Genomic DNA, 24,258 nt, shown 5'->3' with positions numbered 1-24,258 from the left:
CGGTTCATGACCGATTTTGCTTCTGGTGCTCTTTGATCCTCATGGTTCAACCATGAAGCGAACGCCATTAATTGCATATCACCCAAGGCAGTATTGGGATCCCAGGAAACTACATTAGGCAAGGCCAAATTGTGGAGGTAGAACTCTGCTAATTTGGCTTTATCCTCTGACGAACTAGTACTGCACAACTCAGAAAATTGCTGTGGGTCTTGGATCTGAGAAATACCTCTTTGTGCCAAGGTATTTATTTAGAACTGCAGCCATTGGTCTTTCAAGTACAACCCATAGGATTTGGCAGGTTGTCTGCACTGTATTGCCTCCATGGCCCAACTGGCCATGCAGGCCAATTGTGCCTGTTTTTGCTGCAGCTGTTCTTTTAGAGCTTGCACTTCAATTTGTGCTTGCTGTTTTGCTTCCTGTAGAAGTATCATTGGCTCCCCAAGACCGGTGGTCAGTTCCTTTTTCCCCTGCTTTTCTTCTTTGGTGTCCTTGGAGGATGTACCTATCCCTGCCTTCAGCTCCTGTAGCTGCAATCTTAGCTTCTGGTTTTCTTCCTGTAGGTACACTCTTTGGCAATTGGCCACATGTTTAGCCATGGCTAATTCACTCCTGGCCTCCTTGAGTTGCTCTTGTAAAGGACCTATGTCCGCCACACCCTTTGACTTTGCTATCTTCATCCACGTGTGTGTACGCACTCTCTCTTCCTCTGATGCAAAAAACAGTGGCACAGTAAATTTTTGAGGTATAATTTTGCCAGCCTCTAAAAAGGTGTAGTATGAACTCAGACTTGGCTGAGGGCTGGGCTCTAGAATGTGCTCCTTTTCTACCTCTTTGGGTGGCTCTACCTCACCCTCCCTTGGTGGTGATGAGGGTCCTTCTCCTTCCATCTTCTCTGTTTCCTGTAGCCGGGCCAGAGTTTCCTATAGAACATTTTCAGCATCCTGTAGCCGAGCTTTTTCAGTCAATAGATCTAACTTTTCTTGCCACGTAGTTTTCTTTGGGCTCCCCCTCTCATAGGTGACTGATATCCTCAAGGGGGACTTTTCCTTGGGCGATGTAGGGGCATCTTCAATAATAATCGGGCTGCTGGACGGAGGCTGTGGCTTGCCCGTCTTTATTCTGACACTTCTTCGAGCTTTAAAGTATAGAGGGGTCTCCCTCTTCCTCTTCTCCTTTGGCTTAGGTGGCGTGCTGAGGGCGGCCAGCACAGCTGCTGCCTCCCTTGCTAGAATCTCAGCCTTCTTCTCCTTGGGCTTCACTTTTTCAAGGCTTCCTGTAGAAGACCCTGTTTTAGTCAATTTTGGGCTTCCTGTAGAAGACCCTTTTTCAATAATTTTCGGGCTTCCTGTAGACACAGGTGTCACCACCTTGGTTTGCTTTGCTGCATGAGTTTTTCTTTTTGGTTTGGTTGCGGGTGCTGATGAGGTACTTTTGCTGATGTGGACCTTCTCAGCTTTGTCCGTTCTGCCTTGCAACCTTTTCTCTCTTGCTGTCAAGATGGGTGTGTCATCTTTCTCCTTGGCATCCTTTTTCTCGTGCTTCTTCCTTTGTTCTTTCTTCTGCACTGTGGTCGGGGTCTTCTGGCCTGTTTCTTTCTTTCCCGCGGCCACTGATTCCTTCTCCTCACTGCTGGAGGAACCACTTTCTTCGGTCAACATCCTTATGTCTCCATCTCTTGTCAAATTTCTGAATGCTTCCCATGAGAGAGGAACCTTGTATGAATGAAGCGCATCCTCCACGAGAAGTTTGATCAATCCATGGTGGGCTACCTGGTCTGGTATGCCTTCTTTTAACTTTGTGGCACATTCAATTAGAGATTGTAGCAGGAAATAAGGGATGCTCAGTTTATTTTCTACAGGAAGATCAATCTGGTGCCTCAATTCAGTGAGCAACCGAAAGTGATACCTGTACACAATGCTAAAACGGCCTTCGCAGGTTATATACTTCATGATCTGTAGGCTAACTTCATTCCATGGTGGCAACAAACTGGTTCTGCGCACCCCATTCTTGTCTTCCAAGAATTCCTCCTTTGGGGGAAAGAATTCTTTCTTGGCCTATTGGCTCAACTTCCTTTCTTCCTTATCCCATGGCAAACCCATTGGAAGTTCAGTAATTCGACTGATATATTGCGGGGTGAGTTTGAGGCTTAGGCCCCTGAAGTTCACGGTGGCTAATGTTTTGGATTTCGGCCTCAGAGCCTGCAAAAACTCTTCTGCCACTTCGTCGTCATAACCCTGCAATTTGTCACAGAAGGATATCCATTGCACCCATGTGAAGAGCTCCACCACCTCAAGATTTTCCCTTAACTTTGTGGAATCAGTGGGTTCTCTTCTAATGAACCCACCCGTCATGATAAAAACTGTTGCTTTAGCTAGAGGTGGCGAATGCGGAAGAAATTTGGCTTATTGGGACAGAGCGTAGAATGACGCTTTTGTCGTGCAGATAATCCACGAAACTTATCCCTGAGGACCTTAACACAGCTTAATTACACTGACATCCTGTAGAACGACAGTTTATGCATAGTAGACAACAATTGCAACAATTTTCTACGACCAGACTGTAGACGACGATTCTGCCACCTTCAAAAGCCAATTGCATGGGGAGTTCAGTGTTACCTTTTTATCTGCCACCTTTTGACGTGAGGAACCCGTCTTCCTGTAGAAACAGCTTTCCTGTAGGAGCAGCGCGCGATTTCTGGGAAAGACTGCAGTTGGTCTGCGCTCTCGGTGTTGCTTCACAGGCGTTCTGATGGCCAAAGGCTCGGAGTATCGAACTGCAGAGGGATCCGGATGATCACTCGAGTTTCAAACGGTGAATGATAAATGCATGGGGTGGCAATCTAGCCGATTAGATTTGAATCGGCGGAATCCGTGGCGCGGGGGTGAGCTGTCCCTGCCGGACCGTTGGGCGACGTCATCCCATCATTTTCCTGCGAGTTCCCTTACTGCCGCATCATCCCCCCGCAGATCCACCGCCGTCTCTTCTGTTAAACTTGTTTTCCCGACGGGATTGCTCTCACGTGTGTACTGGCCGTTCCTTTTTCCATGGACGCCACCCAAACATCCGACTAGACCATTAACTGGTCGACGTGGCTAGTCAAATGACCATACAACCGCTCAACCCATTCACTTCACACTTTGCAAACAATTTCAAAGTAAAATTCATGCAATCTGACGGAAGAAAGGGTCGAGACACTTACCTGTGCGGCCGCAACACGATTTTTCGGTTTTTGGACGATGATGAGTGGATTCATTTGCCGCTGATGAGTCTGCACAGGCCCAGAGGTTCATTTTTACAGGCTGCCGACGATGGATTGGATGCTTTGGCTGCTTGCGCCCGTGTTTTCGTTGCATATGGCCAGCGCTGTGATTGGTGTACACTCTAGCGGGCTTAACTGTTACAGGACTCCCGCGGGATGTCTTGTAACAGTTTTTCCTCCTCGGGTGCATGCTGCACGACGAATGATTTGGCCTCACGATCACGCTCCCAGAGCTCATGGATCGCTGGGATGGATATGGTATGACATCTCAGCATTTTTTTTATCTTAAAAATTGCTTTCTCTTTGATAACTCAACGATCTGCTTTGCTAGTGCAGGTAACTTCGTTGCATGTCGACAAGGATGGTAGAACGAGGTGACAGCAGTGTGCAAGGGTGACAACAGTAGCTTGCATGCGTCCAAACCGATCCTTAGTCGTTAGATCTCCTCATAAAATGAATTATGGGCCGTCCCGAACTTCTACAGGAAGTTTCCTATAGAAATACAGAGCTTCCTGTAGAAAGTTTGTGTTTCCTGTAGAAAGTCTGCACCTTCCTGTAGAAAGTCTGCGTCTTCCTGTAGAAGACTCAAGCTGTGATAAAATTGTGCACATACCTTGGAGAAAAGGAGTATTCTTGGAGGAGGTGCTGGTGAGGTCTCCTGACAGCATGATAAGGATCCTTAGCTTTGAGTTGAGAGGCTTCCTCTCCTCCATAGAACACCTGCAACCTGCATGCAATTTCACATTATGAACTTGCTGTCCTTGCCTTTTTTTTTTTATTGTTTTTTTCCTCTTTTTTTTTGAAAGATAACAGGGGTGCCTCAATGAGGTTTTCACCCTTGCCATCTGCCTTAAGCGCCTCAGAGAGGTTTTCACTCAAGGATCTTTTTCAAATCTCTTTTTTTTTTTTTTTGAAAGACAATAGGGGCGCCTCAATGAGGTTTTCACCCCTACCACCTGCCTTGGGCGCCTCAGAAAGGTTTTCACCCAAGGATCTTTATTATTTATTTATTTATTTATTTTTAGATCTTTCAGGGTATGCCTAAAGCAGAGGCAGAACCCTTCTCTATGACCAACACTGATTTCTCCATAGTTTTGATGAACTCTTGTCTTGAGAGAGGCTTCATGTAGATCTTCAATCGATGCCCATTGACAAGCATGGGGATGGCTTCCTCATCAATGGTCCGAATAAGAACAGATCCATTGTCATGACATTTTTCCACTGCATATGGTCCCAGCCATCTGGTTCTCAGCTTCCCCTTGAAGTCTTTGTACCTGGAGTCATACAACAGTGCCCAATCTCCTGGCTGGAATTGCTTGTCATTGAGGTGTTGGTCATGCCACACCTTTCTCTGAAGTTGAACCACTTCCGAGTGAAGGAGGGCCTGCATTCGATGCTCGTCCAGTCCATTCAGCTGTAATAACCTTTCTTGTTGTGCATGGGTGAGATCTAGGTCCAGCTGAGCTGCCATCCTCAAAGTGTTGTATTCAAATTCAATGGACAGCAAAGCTTTCTTCCCATAGACCAGCTCATAAGGTGTGAAGCCGGTGGTGGTCTTCCAGGTTGTGTTGTAAGCCCATGTGGCCTCAACCAGGCGATCTGCCCAGTCTTTTTTGTTGCTTCTCACCACCTTAGTCAAGATCCCTTCTAATGCTCTATTGGTGACTTCCACCTGCCCATTTTCTTGAGGGTGATAGGGGGTGGAAGTCCTATGCTTGATCTTGTGATGAGCTAGTAGATCTTCAATTAGTTTGGATGTGAACTGGCTCCCTTGATCAGTGACTAGCTCTCTTGGGTAGCCAAACTTGTAGAAGATGTTTTCTCTTAAGAACTCGGCCACCTTTTCTTCTGTTGCTGCTTTGACTGCTTTAGTCTCTGCCCACTTTGTCAGGTAGTCAGTACACACAATGATGTAAGACCTTTTCCTTGAAGGAGGGTTGATTGGACCCACAAAGTCCCTACCCCACTTCTCAAATGGCTCAAGAGTCACTTGAGGTTGGAGAGGCATCTCATCCCTTTGAGTCGGTTTCCCCATTCTTTGGCATTGGTCACATTGGCTGATATATCTTCTGACATCTTGATGAAGTGTGGGCCAATAATAGCCTGCCTGCAGGATTTTGAAGGCAGACCTCTTTGCTGCAAAATGTCCTCCACAAGGCCCATCATGATAGGTGAGGAGGATATCAAAGACTTCCTCCTCCCTTACACAACACCTTAAGATCTTATCAGGGCCAAGTTTGAACAGATTGCCCCCGATCCAAGTAAATGAGGCACTTTTTCTGATGATTCTGCTCTTCTCTCTTGAAGATAGGTGCGGAGGGAACTGTGCTGAAATAAGGTAGTTTGCTATATCAACAAACCATGGAGAGAGTGCTGAGATAGCAAACAGATGTTCATCGGGAATCTGGTCATCCACTGTTCCATCCTCATCTGCAGACAAATCCAATCTAGATAAAAAGTCAGCAACAACATTTTCTTTACCTGGTTTGTCAACAATGGTCAAATCAAACTGCTGCAACAAAAGTAACCATCTAATAATACGAGCATTCACATCTGGTTTATTCATTAAATATCTAATTGCAGCATGGTCTGTATGTACAAAGGTTTGATAGCCAGTGATATAATGTCGGAACTTGTTCAGTGCATGGACCACAGCCAAGAATTCTTTCTCGGTTACAGTGTAATTCAGTTCGGCTTTGGACAAGTTTTTGCTAACAAAGTAAATGGCATATGGAAGTTTTTGTTCAACTTGTCCTAAAGCTGCCCCTATGGCTTTGTTCGAGGCATCAGTGTGGATGTGGAAAGGTAGGGCCCAGTTTGGACCTCTCAAGATTGGGGCTGACACCAACTTGTCCTTTAATTCATTCAAAGCCCTCTGACAATCGTCAGTCCATTTAAACTCCACATCTTTTGCCAACAGGCCAAACAATGGCGAGGCTAGCTTGTTGAAGTCTTTAATGAATCTTCGGTAATACCCTGCTAATCCTAAGAAACTCCGGACATCCCTTACCTTTTGGGGAGGTGGAACTTTCTTGATGAGAGCAATTTTGTTAGGATCCACTTGTAACCCTTGGCAAGAAATGGTATGGCCTAGCACGGTCCCTTCAGTCATCAGGAATTCACATTTTTCAGGACTGAGGGACAGGTTCATCTCAATGCATTTGGTTAGGACCTTTCCCAGATTGGAGAATGCTTCCGGGAAGTTGGACCCATAAGGAGTGAAGTCATCCATATAGATTTCCACCACATCATGGACCAGCTCCGAGAAGATGCTCAAGACAGCTCTCTGGAAGGTAACAGGAGCATTGCATAGCCCAAAGGGAAGAACTCAGTAGGCAAAGGTACCCCAAGGACAAGTGAAGGTGGTCTTATCTTGGTCTTCCGGGCTGATTTGGATCTGGTTGTACCCGCTAAACCCATCCAGGAAAGAGAAGAACTTCTTTCCTGCCAGTCCATGCAACACTTGATCTATGAAAGGTAGAGGGAAATGGTCTTTCTTGGTAGCTTTGTTCAGTTCTCGGTAGTCCACACAGATTCTCCACTTCCCATTTTTCTTGGGAACCAACACCAGAGGGGACACCCATTCACTATCTGAGATGGGGTAAATGAATCCGGAATCCAGCAGTTTTTGCAATTCTTCCTTGACAATGTCCTTAAGGGCTGGATTCATTCTCCTCTGAGGTTGCCTAACCGGCTTACAATCTTCTTTGATGTATATGTGATGGGTACAGACCGAAGGATGGACTCCTTTCATCTCCTCATAGCTCCAAGCAAAATCATCTAGATGGCTGGCCAACAGGCTACACAGCTCCTTTTCCTGGGAAAGAGATAGGGAGGAGCTGATCTTTAACGTTCTCTCAGGGCCGAACTCCACATTCTTGACTCTGGGAGTGACAGGGTTGGTTGTACAAAGGTCCACTAAGGTGCTGGCTTGGGCATCCTCCACCAATTTCTCTAAGGATAGTGCACTGGAAGGTGGATTCTGGATCAAAGTCTCAATCAAGTCATCCTCGGTTGGGGGGTCTCTTCTAGTGGCGTCTAGGGTGCACAAAGGTGCTGAGTACACCTCATCCTCTTCTCCTTCCTCCAACCACAATGGTAAGTCATGCTCTAAGGAGGGTTGGGCAGGAGGGTATAGGACTAGCTGCTTGGACATAGGACCATTTTTGATGGTCATGTTTCCTGCACGACAACTTATGTAAGCATCTGCAGTGGCTAACCAAGGCCTTCCCAAAATGAGAGGATATCCAGTAAGCTTTGCCTTGGGTTGCAGAACCAAGAAATCTGCAGGGTATTCCCAAGAGTCGACAGAGACCAAGACATCCTCCACAATCCCTTCGGGAGTCACAGTGGAGCAATCTGCTAGTTGCAGTACTGTCGAGGTCTTCCTCAAGGAACCCTGAAGATTGAGTTTGAGCATGGTATCCCTGGTCATCACATTAATGGCAGCCCCCAAATCAATCAAGGTGTGAGGTATGATGGTGCCATTGATGTGGACATCTACTACAGGACTCCCAAGATCTAGATACTTTGGGCAGATGACTTGCCCTAACATAAGGTCAGACAGTTGTCCTAAGACATTGATGGTTGAAACATCTCTCTTTCGCCTGCCTGGGTGTTTGAAACACTTTTCCTTAACCAGTTTGTTGTATATTGGCACATCCTTGATGGCTTGGAGAAGTGGTATTTTCACACACAACTGCTTGAGCTCTCCCAGAAGCTCATCCTCCTCTGGGTTAGGTTGTGTGGTGGCTGTTAGTCTCTCAGGAAAGGGTGGAATAGCCTTTGGTTCACTTTCCTGTTGATCTTCCTCATCCTCTGGGGGAGGAGGTTGGCGATCCGGAAGAGTCTTTCCAGATCGAAGATTGATCTCCTGGATCTCCACAGCATACATAGGGCATGATGTTTCCCTAGTGTATACCTGCTGGGCCTGTCTATTGTTGGGGTTCGGGTTCGGTTGAGCAGGTATTTGAGGTTTCCTTGGAGGAGCAGGAGGTAATGGTTGAGGTTGAACTGGTGGTGGAGGCAAAATGGCGGGAGGAGTGTTGTACTGGGGCCTCCACCCCGACTGAGGTGCATTCCACTGAGGCTGTGGCTGGGCATGTGAGTGATATGAATGAGTAGTGGGTTGAGTAGGGTACTGAGGTGGGTAAGACCATGGAGGAGGCATAGACCAAGAAGGATGAGCAGGGGGACCCCAGGAAGGCATAGGAGTCGATTGGTTGGGGCTGTAATAAGCTTGGGGTGCCCCTTGCATCCCCTGCTGGTAAGGCCTAGGTCCTTGTGGCCTCCTTTGGTTGAGGAAATAGAGAGGTTCAATGGGAGCTTTTGTCCCTTGGTACATGGCTTTAAGCCCAGGTAAGGTTGGACATTGGTTTGTGGGATGGTCCTCCTCACAAACGAAACACACTTCAACCGAATGCAATGGGCATTCGTTCTTAGGGTGTCTCCTTGTACATCTAGGGCAGAAGATAGCCAAGGCTCTCTCAGCTTCTTCCTTCTTTTAATGGATCCTGAATGTGTCCAGTTGCATGGCAATGGTCTGTCTCACCTCACTCTTAAGATCTTCTAATTGATTTGCAAACTCATGTTTGGAGAAAGGGACACCAGCTGAGAGGAGGTTTCCTCTACCTCGTTTCCGGGCTACCCTAGAGTGGTTTCTAAACACAGTCTTGATGTCCTCATAAGGCAGCTGGTAAATATATCCCCCAGCTAACATGTGAAGGGTATCTAAAAGGTCTTCAGGGACTCCTCGGAGCAGGACCAACTTGAGGGATTCAGGGTCAAGTGTGCACCTGGCCCGCTTATAGCTAAGTTGGAACCTCTCCTCATAATCCTCTAAGGACTCATCATTTCCCATGGTCATCCGAAAGATTTCTCCTTTGGTTTCCTTGGACCTACAGTAATCCCGGTACTTGGTATTGAAAGCTTGCTGCATCTGAGCCCAAGTGGTGATACTATTCCCAGGTAAGCCCATGAACCAGCGTAATGCTGCATCCTTAAGAGTTGAAGGGAAGAGTTTCAGCTTCTGCTCATCTTCAATATAGTCATAGGTTCTACAAAGGACAGCAAACTCAAACAGGAAGGTATCAGGATCTTTAGTAGTCAGTCCATGGAAGTGAGGTAAAGCGGAGGGGCTAATGTTCTTCATTTTCATCTCTCCATTGGTCTCTCGGATGGGGAAGGTACCTTCTATTCTCTCATCTTCTCCTCTATTGTCAGCCATAGCTTCAGATGGGATGGTCTCTAATTCTTCTTCTGCTATAGGATCTTCGTATATCTCAGGGGGTTCACCTATAGGTTCTTCTGGATCACTGTCACCGAAGAAGAGAGAAGGGTGACTCAGTGATGTGGTGGGGGTGTTGGGTAAGAATTTGCCTGTTTTATCTCGATTCCTACGAGGCATGAAATGGAAAGACTTTTTTTGATTGCTTTTGTTTTTCTTTGGTACCTGCAAAACTGAAACAGATTGATCTACAACTATCTATCTTACTGAAATAAAGATGCAGAATTGAAATGAAAGCATGAAAGGACTAATCTACTTTGCTCAAATGAAATTGCAGAAATGGAAATGCTAGCCTACGCTTGCAGAATTGAAATGCTAATCTACGCTTGCAAAATTGAAATTGCGGAATTGAAATGCTAATCTATGAAAGCAGGAAATGTCTATGCTACTTTTGCAGAATGGAAATGAAATAAACTACTTAGCAGAATGAGAGAGTAGGAAAATAGAAGAAGAGCAACAATTACTAATACTCTGACGCTTCCCCGGCAACGGCGCCAAAAAGATGGTGGGCTCCAGTATTGTAGCAATAATGCTACAACTCTTGGAGCTTCCTTCTCTAATTTTATCAACCCGGTAGTTCGTAACAAACTTGGAAGCGACGGTGCTGTATGCACAAGTACTAGCTCTTGTCGCAGCTGTCACTTGGTCAGCTGGCACAAGTCCGCTAGGGCTCAAGCCAACTTCTATATGTTCTCAGAAGAAGCTTTCTAAATGATGAACGAAGACTATCTCAAGGGAAATTAACCTACTTTGCAAGAATGAACTGAAAGCCAACCAAACATGGAAACCCTAGTAAACCCTAATCTGACTAGCTTAATCCTTACAATGCAACGATGGGAATGTAACTTCTAACAATGATGCCATTACTTCTAGTGATATGAGATGCATGAATTTAAACTACTTCCATTGGAGAGGACATGTTTTTATATTTTTGCTTAAGTGGTTGGAGTTATTATGATTTTGTTTCTTATTGGGTTTTGACTGTGCAGGGGTAGTTCGAAGGGAAGGAAGGCTTGGAAAAGGTCAGGAGGGCTAGGAGAGGTTCCAGGGGATCCCTAACATCATTCCACAGAAGTCCACAACGTTCAGGTGCTTGGCAACCGAGTTTGCAGGCTTCTACAGGATGTCTGTAGGGGATCCTACAGGAAGCTCGAGATTTCTACAGGAAGTCTGCTAACTTCTACAGGATGATCTACAGTTGGAGTTTTGGGTGATGGAGGAGTGCAGGAGCGGTATGGGTGGATAGGTAGGATGAAAATGGAGCTTGAGATGGCTCAGGGGCAGAGAATGAGATGGAGAGAGAGTGGGGTAAGTTGGTTGGTGGATAGAAGGGTGGAAGCAATGAAAGGTCAAAAAGATGGAGCTACGTGGACAGTGGAAGGGTTGGAAGGCAAACGAGCTGAACGGAGGTTGAGTAGGTGGCTTTAAGCACGGTTGAGAAGAAGAAGAACACAATAAAGTGATGCTATGCAGTGTAAAGGAAACAAATCTGCACAAAATCGAGAATTCATCAACTTATCCTAACTGTGTTAATTAACCAACGAACAACAATGTAAATTTTAGAGAGAAATCGTGCATGGTGTTGGAACGAAGAAGTATTGCTCAAGATCAGAATGCATGGATGGATCTACAATTGAAATGACTGTGTTGCAGCTTGCATGAATGTATAAGACTGCGTTTTTTGGTGGTTGGTACGGTCTACACCCCCAATCTCTAAACAGAGATGGCAGTGAGTGCACTATCAACCTTTTCTTGGAGCTCTAATGAATTCTAATCCTCCTACTCTAATCTAAACTGCTGACAGCACTTTAACCATAAACTAATCCTACTCAATCACATTAAAGAAATTAAATCAGCAGACTATGTTTTCCAAATGCATGTCAAAACAAAGAAATGAAGTGCTGAAAGGAAAGACAAGTAACAATACAAAGAAAAGGAGGTCTATTGCTCTCAGGTTGGGCCCTAACCTGAGAGCTATAGCTCCCTTAAGAACTCAGAATTGAATCCAAAGCTGCCTGCCTTTATTAAAAGATCATAATCATGAGTCTAACAACATGCCAAAACTGGCTTACAAAAAGCAAAAACCGAGCTGTAGCTCGTACTCAGAAATTGCAACCGTAGTTCCAAAGTTCAAAAAGCTCCTATCAAAGGCTACGGCCTCAATATTTATACATGATGAGGATCAAGTTGGCTTCCTCAATTAGTGGAGCTTGGCTGTCCAACTAAAAGTAAACTGCTGTTCCTGTAGAATCCGTTGGCTGCCTTCTAGCTCGGTGGGGATAGCTGTTGGAGCTCGGAGTTAGGGTGGAGATCACGAGGGAGGTCATTCAAGGCTGTGGACAACCTCCCTATAAACCCGCAATGCCACCTTGCTGTCTCCTTCTCTCCTTCTGCATGTTCTTTGCTCCATTTAATGTCAAAAAACCTGAAATCATCATGTATTAGTCACATAGGAATAATGCCTGCCCTTCTTCCTACAAATAACACGAATATACTAAGAAATGATGCATAAGTGATAAAAGATGAAGGGTTGAGCAAGGTAAGTAGGCCAAATGAGCCCAAATTGTTACCAAAAATTGGGGCTCATCAGTCATCAACCTAGTCGAGTGGTTATGAGCTTGCCATAATTATTAGCATTCTTCTTCAAATCGTGCTACTTTGGAATAATCTACGAAGGATGGTGGTCCTCCACCTCCACCATATGTTGCATGAGAAAACCAACCAACATCTCCTCCACCTCCAACAACTAATCAACCACCATCTCCTCCTTTAGTAACTCATTAACCACCATCTACTCCTCTGGATTAGCAACTAGCTAATACACCCACTACATTTAATGGTTTTGATAGATGTTATAATTGCATTGGGTGATATAGTTTATGATGGAGAGATATATCAAACTATACATTCTACACTATTATTTTGTAAAGTTAACTAATCCCTTTGGATCTAGTGCTGGAGGTATTGATGCCCATGGATTTAGTGGTAGCGGTACTAAAACCTATAGTTTTGTTAGCATTCCTCAAGGGATTATTCAAACTTAACAACAAGGCTCGAAGCCATTATAACAAAGTTCACCATGATACTTGTGCAAAGTGAACTTAGATGGGGAGAATAACAATCATTCCTCTTGCATTCGTGATAAACCCAATTGGCATATATTTGGTTGATAATGTATATTTTTCATATATGTTTTGTTAGGTAAAACTTGACTCAATCAAAGAGTTAAAGTTACTAGATTTATAGTGGTAGTTTTGGGAACATGGTTTTGTTTTCCCATGGTTTTGTGTTTGTGGAATTCATGTAATGAAGCCTTTAAAAGGCTTGGGAAAGCTTCATTGTAATGGGCTAAGGGAGGTGAGCAGTAAAGGCTAACTTGGTTGGCTTGGCTAGGTTTTGGACAACTAATAGAATTCTAATGGTTTTTCCCCATGTTGGGGTTTTTTGAGGATAAACATTGTGTGCATTGTGTTTATGATTTATGATTTGTTTTCTTTTTATTTTAATATTATCTCAATAAATTTAATTTTCTCTCTAGTAATTTTTCTCTTAGGTAATTTTAACATTGTATTAGAGCCTAAGGTTTATTTATGGCTTCACTACTTAGATGTGATGGATATATCATAGCTGAGTTTAGGCTTTAGGGGGAACCTTTGTTGTGAAGGGTTTATTTGGCCTCGTGGATGTGAGAGATTGAGAACCAAAACCAATGATGGGAAGAAATTAGAGAAATAACAAGGAGAGAGGATATTTTAATTGTATGGCGACAAGATGGAAGTCAAAATATCAATGAAAAAAATGGACTTAAAATTTTTATTTCATGTAAATGGACACATAGTTGTAAGACCTAGTAAGACATGCCTACCCCTTGGAAATTACTAATAAAGTCGCGAGTTATACCTAGGTGATAGGGCATGCAGAATTATACCCTGGATATAACTTTGAGGGGGGTAGGTCCTAGAGGTGAGCGGGTTAGTTCAATGGCTGATTTCACCAAATTTGGTCAAGGAAAACTCCAAGGCAAGTTTTAAGAGGAGATTGTTAGGTAAAACTTGACTCGGTAAAAGAGTAAAAGCTACTCGGTCTACAGTGGTGGGTTTGAGCACATGGTTTTTTTCCCATGGGATATATGTAATGAAGCCTTTAAAATTTTTGGGAAAACTTCATTGTAATGGGCCAAGGGAGGAGAGCAGTGAATGCTCACTTAACTGGCTTGGCTATGTTTTGGCTAAGAAACTAATAGAATTCTATTAACTAGTTTTTTTTGGGATTGAGTTTTTTCCAGGATAAACATTGCGTGCATTGTGTTTATGATTGGTTTCTTATTTTATTTTAATATTATCTTATTAAATTTATTATCACATATAATTTTAACTTATTTGGCATGTATATTTCACTTGAGATGTATATTTGACATATAAATTGATTTTATATTATTATTCATATATATTATGTATTTTCATATTATGGTGATGTTGATGTTGTTTTATTTATAAAATGTATTATATATATGTTAATGATCTATAATATAATGATTTTGTTTGTATTTTAGCTTAATAGAGTTGTATAACTCATTTGAATTTGATACACCATACTAGATATGCATATCTAACATTTACATTGATTTTAATATTATTGTCCATGTATATTATGCCTTTTGGTATCTTGTTGCTATCATTTTATTTATAACAAGTATTCCATATTGTAATGATTACCATAATTAATGATTTCCTTTTCTTTTTAAATAAAATTTAAGATGTACTATTCATTTAAATTTGAGATGATGTATAATGTTTAACTTTATAAAGATCTACTGTAATTTTTCCATGATAATGATTTAATTTTATTAGTGTGTGAGCTCTATACCTTATCTCCTTTTTTGAATCAAGATCATGCCTTATGGCTTTAGCCTCAAGTGGGGTCACTAGCTCTCGGCCACTCTTTTACAAGATATTGACACCTTTAACAATATAGTCTCAACCCTTGTTTAGACAAACCTATTCCCTCTCTATTCATGAAGAAGCTAGAAAAAATCTCTAAAGCCCATTATGTGTATGTGGCTCAACCCATAGCAGTGGCACTTAGATTAGCATATCGAGGACTTATTAGTTGGTTCTCTAGAATCTATCCATCCTTGAGAATAATAAACTCTTGAATTGAATTGGTACCCTCTAATCAAAGCCTGAATTTCTTGCTATCTTTTTTTTGAAGGAGTTTCTTCAACTTCGAAATTGAATAAAAATAAAATCAGAACCTAATATTTAGGAGTGGATCTTACTTCCTAGGATCCCAAGGCATGTTCCTAAATCATTTGAAATTTTATTTTAACCCTCGAAATGAGATTTTGTTTGCTCTCCCTATTTGTGTCAAATTACCCCTCCCCCTCCATTGTTGGAATTAAGGCACATTAAGGAACATCAACAATTCCTTAGGTAAAAGCATTGATTGTGCCAAACCCCAAGATGGCATGTTTTCTCATGCAAGGATTCGTGTTTAGGTAGGCCTTAAGAAAGGCCTCCTAGAATCTATTCAATTGTCCCTTGAAAATTGGTGCTTCATTCAACTTGTGGACTATGACCAAATCACGTTTAAATGTAAATTTTGTCATCACCATAGGAATTTTTCCAAAATTTTCCCCAAAGTTGCACAAAAGTAATGACAAGTGGATCAAGGAGAATAATAAAAACAACCTAAAAGGACAAGAGGCCAAGCTAGACATAGACCCCTAAACCCTCCGACCCCAAATCTAACCCCTTAGAATCCCCCCTCCTCTCCTCATTTTTATGGATCCCAAGGTAAACATCACAACAGGGATCTCACAAGAACCCCTTCAAGAAGTATATATGAACCATTCACACATCTTAAATATCAGGCTTTAGAAGAGAAAAGGAAAGGAGGAGAAAAATCAACGAAATATTGTTGCTTGAAGATCACTCAACCCAAAATCAAAATCAAGAAAACATGGACCTTGAAGAAAAACTATATATTTCCGCTTCAAATTCCCAAATCCCCTCAAACAAGCCATTTTTTGGATCATATTTTGGTAGAAGAAATATCAAATGGAAAACTAGAGAAGGCCATTGCAACTAGTAGAATAAGGAAAAAGGGTAGGAGCATGAAGAAAATGACAACGAACTTGGAACTAAAAATACTATTGAAGGAATGCACAACAAAGGAACAAGGATCACCAAGAATCGTAGTAGTTTAAATCCTCCTTGAGGAGGAAACCCAAAAATTATAAGTAATTAAAGTTGTCTCTTAGAGTTGCATGGGTTTAGGAAATAAAATTAAATTAGTATCACTTTGAATTTTAATCAAGAAAGAAAATGTGCAAATAATCCTACTCTAGAAGACAAAACTAGGGGAATGTAATGTTCTTCCAAAAATCAACTCCATATTGCAAGGAAGTGCAACAAAAATGATTATCTCTCAAGGAGACTCTAGATGCCTCTACACACTCTAATCCTATATGTCCTTAGATTAATTCAAGCTCAAAGCTCTACTCATTATCTTGTTACCAAATTTCTTCACATCCCTTCGAAGTAAAATTTACAACATATTTAACATTTATATTCCCATAGCATTTCAAGAAAAATATAATGTTAGAATTTCCTTATGTTCTCATAAGGAGTCTAATTATGGCCTAGATAGTATTTTTGTTGGAAACTTCAACATGAATCTCCACTCTTAGGAGAAAAAGGGGGATCGATTGTTAGAGACCCCTTCAAAGAAAAAATGGAAGATTTTATTTCTTTATTAGACTTCCTAGATGTTAAACAAATCAATTATAAGTTCATTTGGAATAATCGTAGATAGGGGCTAGGGCATATAGCAGCTTGGCTTGATCATTTCTTAGTCTACAGAGATTTTGTATCTGAGGAAGAAATCTAGGAGACAATCTCTTATTTTGACCCTAACAAGCCCCAAGCCCAAATGGGTTCAGTGGAATTTTGACCTTGATAAAGCCCAGACCCAAATGGGTTCAATTGACTTTTAGAAGAAATGTTGGCATATCATCAAAATAAACCTACTTTGGATGATCAAGTTTTTTCATCAAACAATGTAGATAACATTTTTCATCAAACAATGTAGATGGTAAAGAGGCACAAATTCAACTTTCTGAGCTCTAGTGCCAAAAGAGGCAAATTTGTCATCTTCTTATTTCGTTGACTGCAATTTTATTCACATGTAACAATTTAAATTTGGGTCGTTCTACAAAATTACACAAGACATATGGGACTCAGAATTGAATTGTTTTGGACAAAAGACATACACAACTTAGAATCGCATTGTTTTGGACATTTCACTTTACATTCAGTGCATATACAGTCTTTTGTATATTTTGTTTCGTCACCTATACCTGGTCCTGTGAAAGTAAGACAAAACAATTATTAATGAAGAGACAGAAAAGTCATGTGATTGGCACCTGAGGTTGTTACACTCGTGACTTACTAATTTTTAGATTTCCAAAGAAGAACAAGCACTAAAGGTAAGAGAAAAATAACCAAAGGGAAGTAGGTAAAATTCTAGGCGATAGTAAATGGATTACCTTTCAAGTGAAACATCAGATAACAAATGGAGTAATCTACATACGCTATGAATTCAACTTCCCAATAGCTATATTTTCTTGTTTCTCTGGCAACATGTTGACTCTCTCTGTGGCACTCGTTGCTTGCAGTTGTCACATTTTCTGTTATTTTTCTGTCTCCATTTGTCATCGTCCTCGAATCTCCATTTAATGCATGTCACCTCTAGGATTCTCTCCAGCTGAAGTCAAACTCCAATTCTCCAAGTGATTCAAACTCACTTTTGGTGTGTTCCCCATTCAAACTCCATCTTAGTATGCGTGCAATTCAGATGGAAACGAATAAGGAAGCAGTTTGTTTTAAGCAGCAAACAGGAGGATACTGCATCCCGAATGCCATCACATACTGAACATAGATACTGTATCATGAGTCCTTTTCTTCATGAGATCAGATACGATCACACTGGGCATGTTGCTATGCCATAATAATCGATCATCTTTCCCAAAGGGATTGAGTGGAGAAAAAAATCTAATTAACATGGTGGTTGCTTCTGGTTCTAGCACAAACTCAATTCTTGTTCCTGATCATGGACAAACACAAATACACATAGACGAAGATTTGCATAGCAAGCAGTTGGTAGTTTATGGAAGAGAGGCTATTAGATGCCTAGCCAGCACAAATGTTTTCATCTCTGGCCATCCAGGTCTTGGGTTTGAAGCAAGTATGTATATTTATTTATTACCTCATTGATTATCTGAAGGATGACAATAATTTTTGTTCTGCTCTGGGTCCATGACCTTGCCTCATGTTTTATGTTTTGAAGCCAAGAATGTGATAGTGATGGGAGTGAAATCAGTGACCCTACATGACCCATCAAAAGTTGAAATTTGGGACTTTCTACTAATTTTAATTTCAGTGAAGCTGATATTGGAAAAAACAGGGTAGTTGCTTGTTATAATAAGTTGAAGGAATTAAACACTATAGTTGCAGTTTTAGTTTCTAATGAATTTGAAATATCATCACAAACTCTCTCTTGTTTTCAAGTAAGTTACTTTTATGTAAATTCATCTGAAATGAGATTATCGTAATTCCAAGTAGTAATGCATTGCATTTTCAGTTGCAGGTGGTGGTGTTCATAGATTCAAGTTTGTAAAAAGAAATTGAATACACTAATTTCTGCCATAATCATAATCCACCAATCGCTTTCATCAAAGAAACTATTATGGGACTGTTTGGAAGTGTGTTTTGTGACTTTGGGCTGGAGTTTACTTTGTTTGATGTGAATGGTGAGGAACCAGACATAGGTATTGTTCGAGGATGGGTATCTTGTTGTTTTTTCTAGAAGTTAAAGGTATGGGTGAGCTCAATGATGGTAGGACAAGAAAAGTTATGAATGTGAGACCATACTCTTTCCACCTCCAAGAATACACCACCAACTTTGGACGCTATGAAAGGGGAGGCATAGTCACTCAGGTAAAGAAACCCAAGGTTTTAAATTTTAAGCTACTGAGGGAAGCACTTCTAAAAACATAAAAATTCTACCCATACAGAAATTACCTACATACAAATTCTAAAATAGAAAATAAACAATAACGAGAATATAAAACAAATGCACAAAGATTTTCCCCTGGATCCCAAAACTGGGACAACCAGATTTATTTTTCATTATGTTCCTTTCAATTTTACAATACATAAATATGCATGCCAAACATTCATAAACCCCAATCCATTAACCCCGGATTAGAACATAATCGTAGTTCCCTTGGCCGGATTTACAAAATACCATGGGTAGAAAACCATCATTCCCAAAACCATGTGCAAAACCCATGCACAAAACCACAGGTAGGTCTGCCCATCGAATATAGAGTCCAAAAAAAAAAATCTCAGGGCGCTGCCCCAGAACTCCCCAACATGGGGGTTGCACCCCTTTGTGACCCCTCTATTTTTCCCATCACAATGAACAAGGGGAGGATATTGGCTCCCCATGACCCCCTGCGCGTGCGACTAGTCGTGGAAAGAATATAACACACACCCAACAAAAACACTTTAACAACAACAAGGTTGACAAATCTCGATGTCCAAAGGCCAAATCATACTAGATCTATGCAAATATTGAGGAGCCAAAGGACCAAACAACTATGATACCAATGTAACGAACAAAGACATCCATTGTAGGACAAGCAATTGTATATTGAATATTATATAAAATAATTGATATGAGATGATGATTACAATGAGGGTGAGGAGATGCTTATATACCCTAGGCAGGTGTCCTTTTATGAATGGTCATGTCCTTAGGGGCATACCTCTTCATTAACTAATTACTAATTAATCATTATTTATTATGTGTTATTATTATTTATATCTATATTTTATTCATAACAATTTACAAGCACTTGTAATAAGTAAATGACATCAATTTCTAAGCAAATTTGGAAATTTTATGGGAACTGTTAAGCCTTAGAGGCAAGGTCCATAGTTTTTAATTATCTTCAAACCACGTTAGTTTGTGGTTATTAGCCAAAATTGAAAATGTTCTAAAAGTTGTTGCGCCTTAAAATCTAGTTTTAGAGTTGGCGATCATCCTTAAACCACCATTTAATAGAAGATTCTAACTTCTACTAGGCATTGGATTTGTGGTCATTCCAAAAATAGACTTGGCAATCATCATTAAACCACCATTTAATAAAAGAGTTTGACTTTTGCTAGTCATTGGATTTGCAGTCAATCCAAAACTGCCAAATTCAAAAAACACATTCAATTATTGGCAGTGGTCTTTATCTTTTTATAAAGAATGTATAAATGAGTCTAATTCATAGCTATAACTATAGCTAGTAACCAGAGCCACAAGTGTGATCCATTTTCTGGTATTCTTGAAACCACCATTTAGTAGAAGACTTATAGTTTCTGGTAGACATTAGTTTGCAATCATCTTCAAATAGTCATTTACAAGCACTTGCAATCAACAAAATACATAAATTTCTAGGCAAATTTGGAAATGTTATGGGAACTATTAAGCCTTAGAGGCAAGGTCCATAGTTTTTAATCATCTTCAAACTACATCAGTTTGTGGCTATTAGCCAATTTTGAAAATGTTCTAAAATTTGTTGAGCCTTAAAGTCTAGTTCCAAAGTTGGCGATCATCTTTAAAGCACCATTTAATAGAATATTTTGAATTCTACTAGTTATTGGATTTGTGGTCATTCCAAAACTAGACTTGGTGATCAGCATTAAACCACCATTTAGTAAAAGACTCTGACTTTTTTTAGTCATTCCAAAACCACCAAATTCGAAGAACACAATCAACTATTAATGGTGGTCTTTATCTTTCTGTTTGGATTAATCAAAAAAATATATAAGACACCCAATCCATACACTCATTTCTAATTAAAAGAGAATATAAGGCACCTAATCCTTTTGAATTATAATGAAGAATATAAATAATCATAAAAATGAGTTATAGTAAAAACTATGAACTATCGTCAATTTTTTTTTTAAAACCATGAAATATAAATATATCTATCATAAATATGTATTTACATCTGTATCAATTTAATAAGAAATATATTTACCTTTGCCATCCCATTATTATCTCCACTCTAAGATTCATTCTCTTGTTATTTCATTAACAACAATTTATCATTCTACTCATAAAAAAATTGACAAATTAAGGGTGGCTAGAACCTGGACATGTTTTTAAACCCAAAAAGCAACAACATGGCTTTGGACATGCCATTGGCCCAACCTACCACACGATTAGTCATTTTATTTTTATTTCTTTAACTGCAATTTTATTGACATGTACCAATTTAGGTTTGGGTAGTTCTAGAAAACTAACGAAAGACATACAGGACTAAGAATTGCATTGTTCTGGACAAAAGACATATGATACTGACTATTTGCATAGCAATCATTTGGCAGTTTATGGAAGAGAAGCTATGAGACACCTAGCCGGAGCAAATGTTCTCATCTTTAGCCTTCAAGGTCTTGGGGTTGAAGCAAGTACGTATGTTTCTTTATTTCCTCATTGATTCTCACAAGGATGAAATAATTTGTTGTTCTGCTCTGGGCTCATCATGACCTTGCCTCATGTTTTATGTTTTGAAGCCAAGAATGTGATACTGAAGGGAGTGAAATAAGTGACCTTACATGACCCATCAAAAGTTGAAACGTGGGACTTTTCTGCCAATTTTTATTTCAGTGAAGTGGATATTGGAAAAAATAGGGTAGTTGATTATTGTAATAAGTTGTAGAAATTAAACACTACAGTTTCAGTTTCAGTTTCTACCGAATCTGAAATATCACCACAACACATCTCTTGTTTTCAAGTAAGTTACTTTTATGTAAATTAGCCTGAAATGAAATTATAGTAATTCCAAGTAGTAATGCATTGCATTTGCATTTGCAGGTGTTGGTGTTCACAGATTCAAGTGTGGTAAAAGCAATTGAATACAATGATTCCTGCGATAATCATAATCCACCATTCGCTTTCATCAAAGCAGGAATTAGGGGACTGTTTGGAAGTTTGTTTTGTGACTTTGGGTCAAAGTTTACTTTGTCTGATGTGAACGGTGAGGAACCATACACAGGTATTGCTTCTTTTGTTACCAATGAAAATCCTGCTCTCGTGTCATGTGTGGATGATAATGAGAGGCTTCAATTTGAGGATGGGTATCTTGTTGTTTTTTCTAGAAGTTAAAGGTATGGGTGAGCTCAATGATAGAAGGCTAAGGAAAGTTATGAATGTGAGACCATACTTTTTCCACCTCCAATAAGACACCACCAACATTGGACACTATGAAATGGGTGGCATATTCGCTTAGGTAAAGAAACCCAAAGTTTTAAATTTTAAGCCAATGCACTTGAAAATCCTAGTGAATTTATTCTAAATGATTTCTCCAAGATTAAGTGCCCTCCATTGATGTGGAAAATGCTTTAAATTATAGTGACATTAGCCTGATTAAGTTGTGTGCAAATGATAATGATAAAAACTTAAATGTGCTCAAGCATTTTGTTCCAGTGTAGTGTTGAATCCCATGGTAGCCATGTTCGGTGGAATTGTTGGGAAAGAGGTTACAGAAGCCTATTTTGGCAAGTTTCATCCACTTTTTCAGGTTTTATACCTACCCTTTTAATTATTTGGATCATCTCTTTTGCAGTAATGAAATTCTACAATCAGCATTTAGATTTGATTGGTCTCTTTGTGGAATGACAATTCTTATATTATTTTGCAGTTCTTCTATTTGCGATTTGTTGGGGTATCTTGTTCTAGAAACCCTCGAGCCATAGGATGTGGCGCCATTGAGTTGTCGTTACGATGCCCAAATTTCAGTATTTGGAAAACATATACAAAAGAAGTTGCAATATGAAAAATAATTTGTTGTGGGAGTTGGTGCTTTGGCATGTGAGATTTTAAAGAACTTAACCCTCATGGGTGCCTCCTATGGAAGCCAGGGAAAGCTCACTATAATTGATGATGAAGTTATTGAAAATAGTAATATTAGCATACAATTCATCTTTCAGGATTGGATTATTGGGCGAGCAAAATCATGAGTGGAAGCATCAACAACCACTGCAACCAATCCACATTTTCATATTGAAGCATTGCAAAATCGTGTGAGCCTAGATACCGAACATGTCTTTAATGACTCCTTCTGGAACAATGAGGTTGATGCTGTATTGAATACTATGGATAATGTCAATGCCAGGTTGTATGTTGATTCAAGGTGTGTGTACATTAGAGAAATTTTGAGGTCTATAATGGGCCTCAAAACAAAAAGGTACAATCTAAATAAACTTTATAAGAACCAACAAGGTTCAAGATGATGATGTCAACCATGAGGATGGTTCACCATTTTTGGTGTAAAAAAGTAAAAATATTAAAAGATAAAAAAATAAAATCATACTTTTTCAACTTATCTTCCTACAATTTTTCTCAAATTTCGAGCAAGAGCACTTGTTGGATGCAGAATTGCAATCACATTTTTTATGTATTTCTCATTTTTTGTGTAGCAAGGTCCATCGAAATTATGCAACATGGGTACTCCTTGGATGAGGAATTAAATTCATGCATCCAACAAGTATTTTTGCTTGAAATTTGAGTAAAAACGTATGGAGATAAGTTGAAAATATGCGTTGAAAAAGTAGTCTTTCTTTTTTTCCCTCAAAAATTTGATGATGTAATCTAATATTATTTTATTATTTCCACTATTATTTTATTATATTCCTTAGGAGACCCATTTTAGACCTCAAAAGTTTTCTAATGCTTCGAGAAGTTATTGTTAGAGTCTAGAACTCTTAGAACCAAGTGCAACACCCAAATGGACATTCCTCATTTGACTGAGAACTATGGAGCATCACAAGATCCACTTGAAAAGGAAGAACCCATGTGCATGTTTCACTCATTTCCACATAATATTCACCATTGTCTCACATGGGCAAGGTTTGAATTTGAGGGCCTTTTAGACAAAACCCCAACTAAAGTAAAGATTTACTTAATGGAAAATCACCAGGGCTTGGACATCGATATTCTTATTAACCTTTGAATGTAGAAAAAATTACAGAATCTACACACTGATATTCCTCTCAAATACTGAATGTTGAATTTATCACTATGAGAGGAAGACCTCGATGTTACTCTGCCCCGGTTGCTAAATGCAAAGAGAAGATGAATGTATCATATATAGGTAAGAAGGTATGGAAATAGGTCAATTCATTTTTCCTTATCAATTTGTTAACTTAATTAGTTTTAAAAAGGTGGAAAATGGTATTGGTGGACATATATCAACTATGGGATTAGGAATCAGATTCACTGCTTAGCTAGCTAAGATCAAATCCTACTAGTGGTGTGAATAAGAGCTAAATGACATGCTACCATAGTTGCAAGCATGCAATGAAGCACCTAGAATAGGCATCTATGTAACAAACATAATTCCCACCTTAGTGACTAATACAACTGCAACAGTTCAAGCATTGTTGTAGGACAATGTAGTTGTATAACTCTCTTAGCATAAAAACAAAATACTTGGAAAGTCAAATCCTTATTTAAATTACATGCCTAACATTACTATATGACATGCCTAACATTACTCTATGTTTGTAGTTGTTGGTGTAAACATTGGTTTGTTAGGAGATAGTGTGAATGTAAGCACTTGTATTTTTTGGACTAATGTTGGGCTATGGTTGTA

At 40.0% G+C, this 24,258-nt stretch overlaps 1 pseudogene; it reads left to right on the top strand.

Moving 5' to 3' along the window:
- Positions 1-17,608: 17,608 nt before the first annotated feature.
- LOC149175038 (ubiquitin-activating enzyme E1 2-like) lies at positions 17,609-23,616 on the top strand (annotated as a pseudogene).
- Positions 23,617-24,258: the final 642 nt, after the last annotated feature.

The sequence above is a fragment of the Pinus tabuliformis genome, chromosome 4_1, assembly GCF_031772625.1.
Source record: "Pinus tabuliformis cultivar Carrire ecotype Pingquan chromosome 4_1, CPIR1, whole genome shotgun sequence".
Lineage (NCBI taxonomy): Eukaryota > Viridiplantae > Streptophyta > Pinopsida > Pinales > Pinaceae > Pinus > Pinus tabuliformis.
This window is presented reverse-complemented; position numbering and strand designations above follow the sequence as displayed.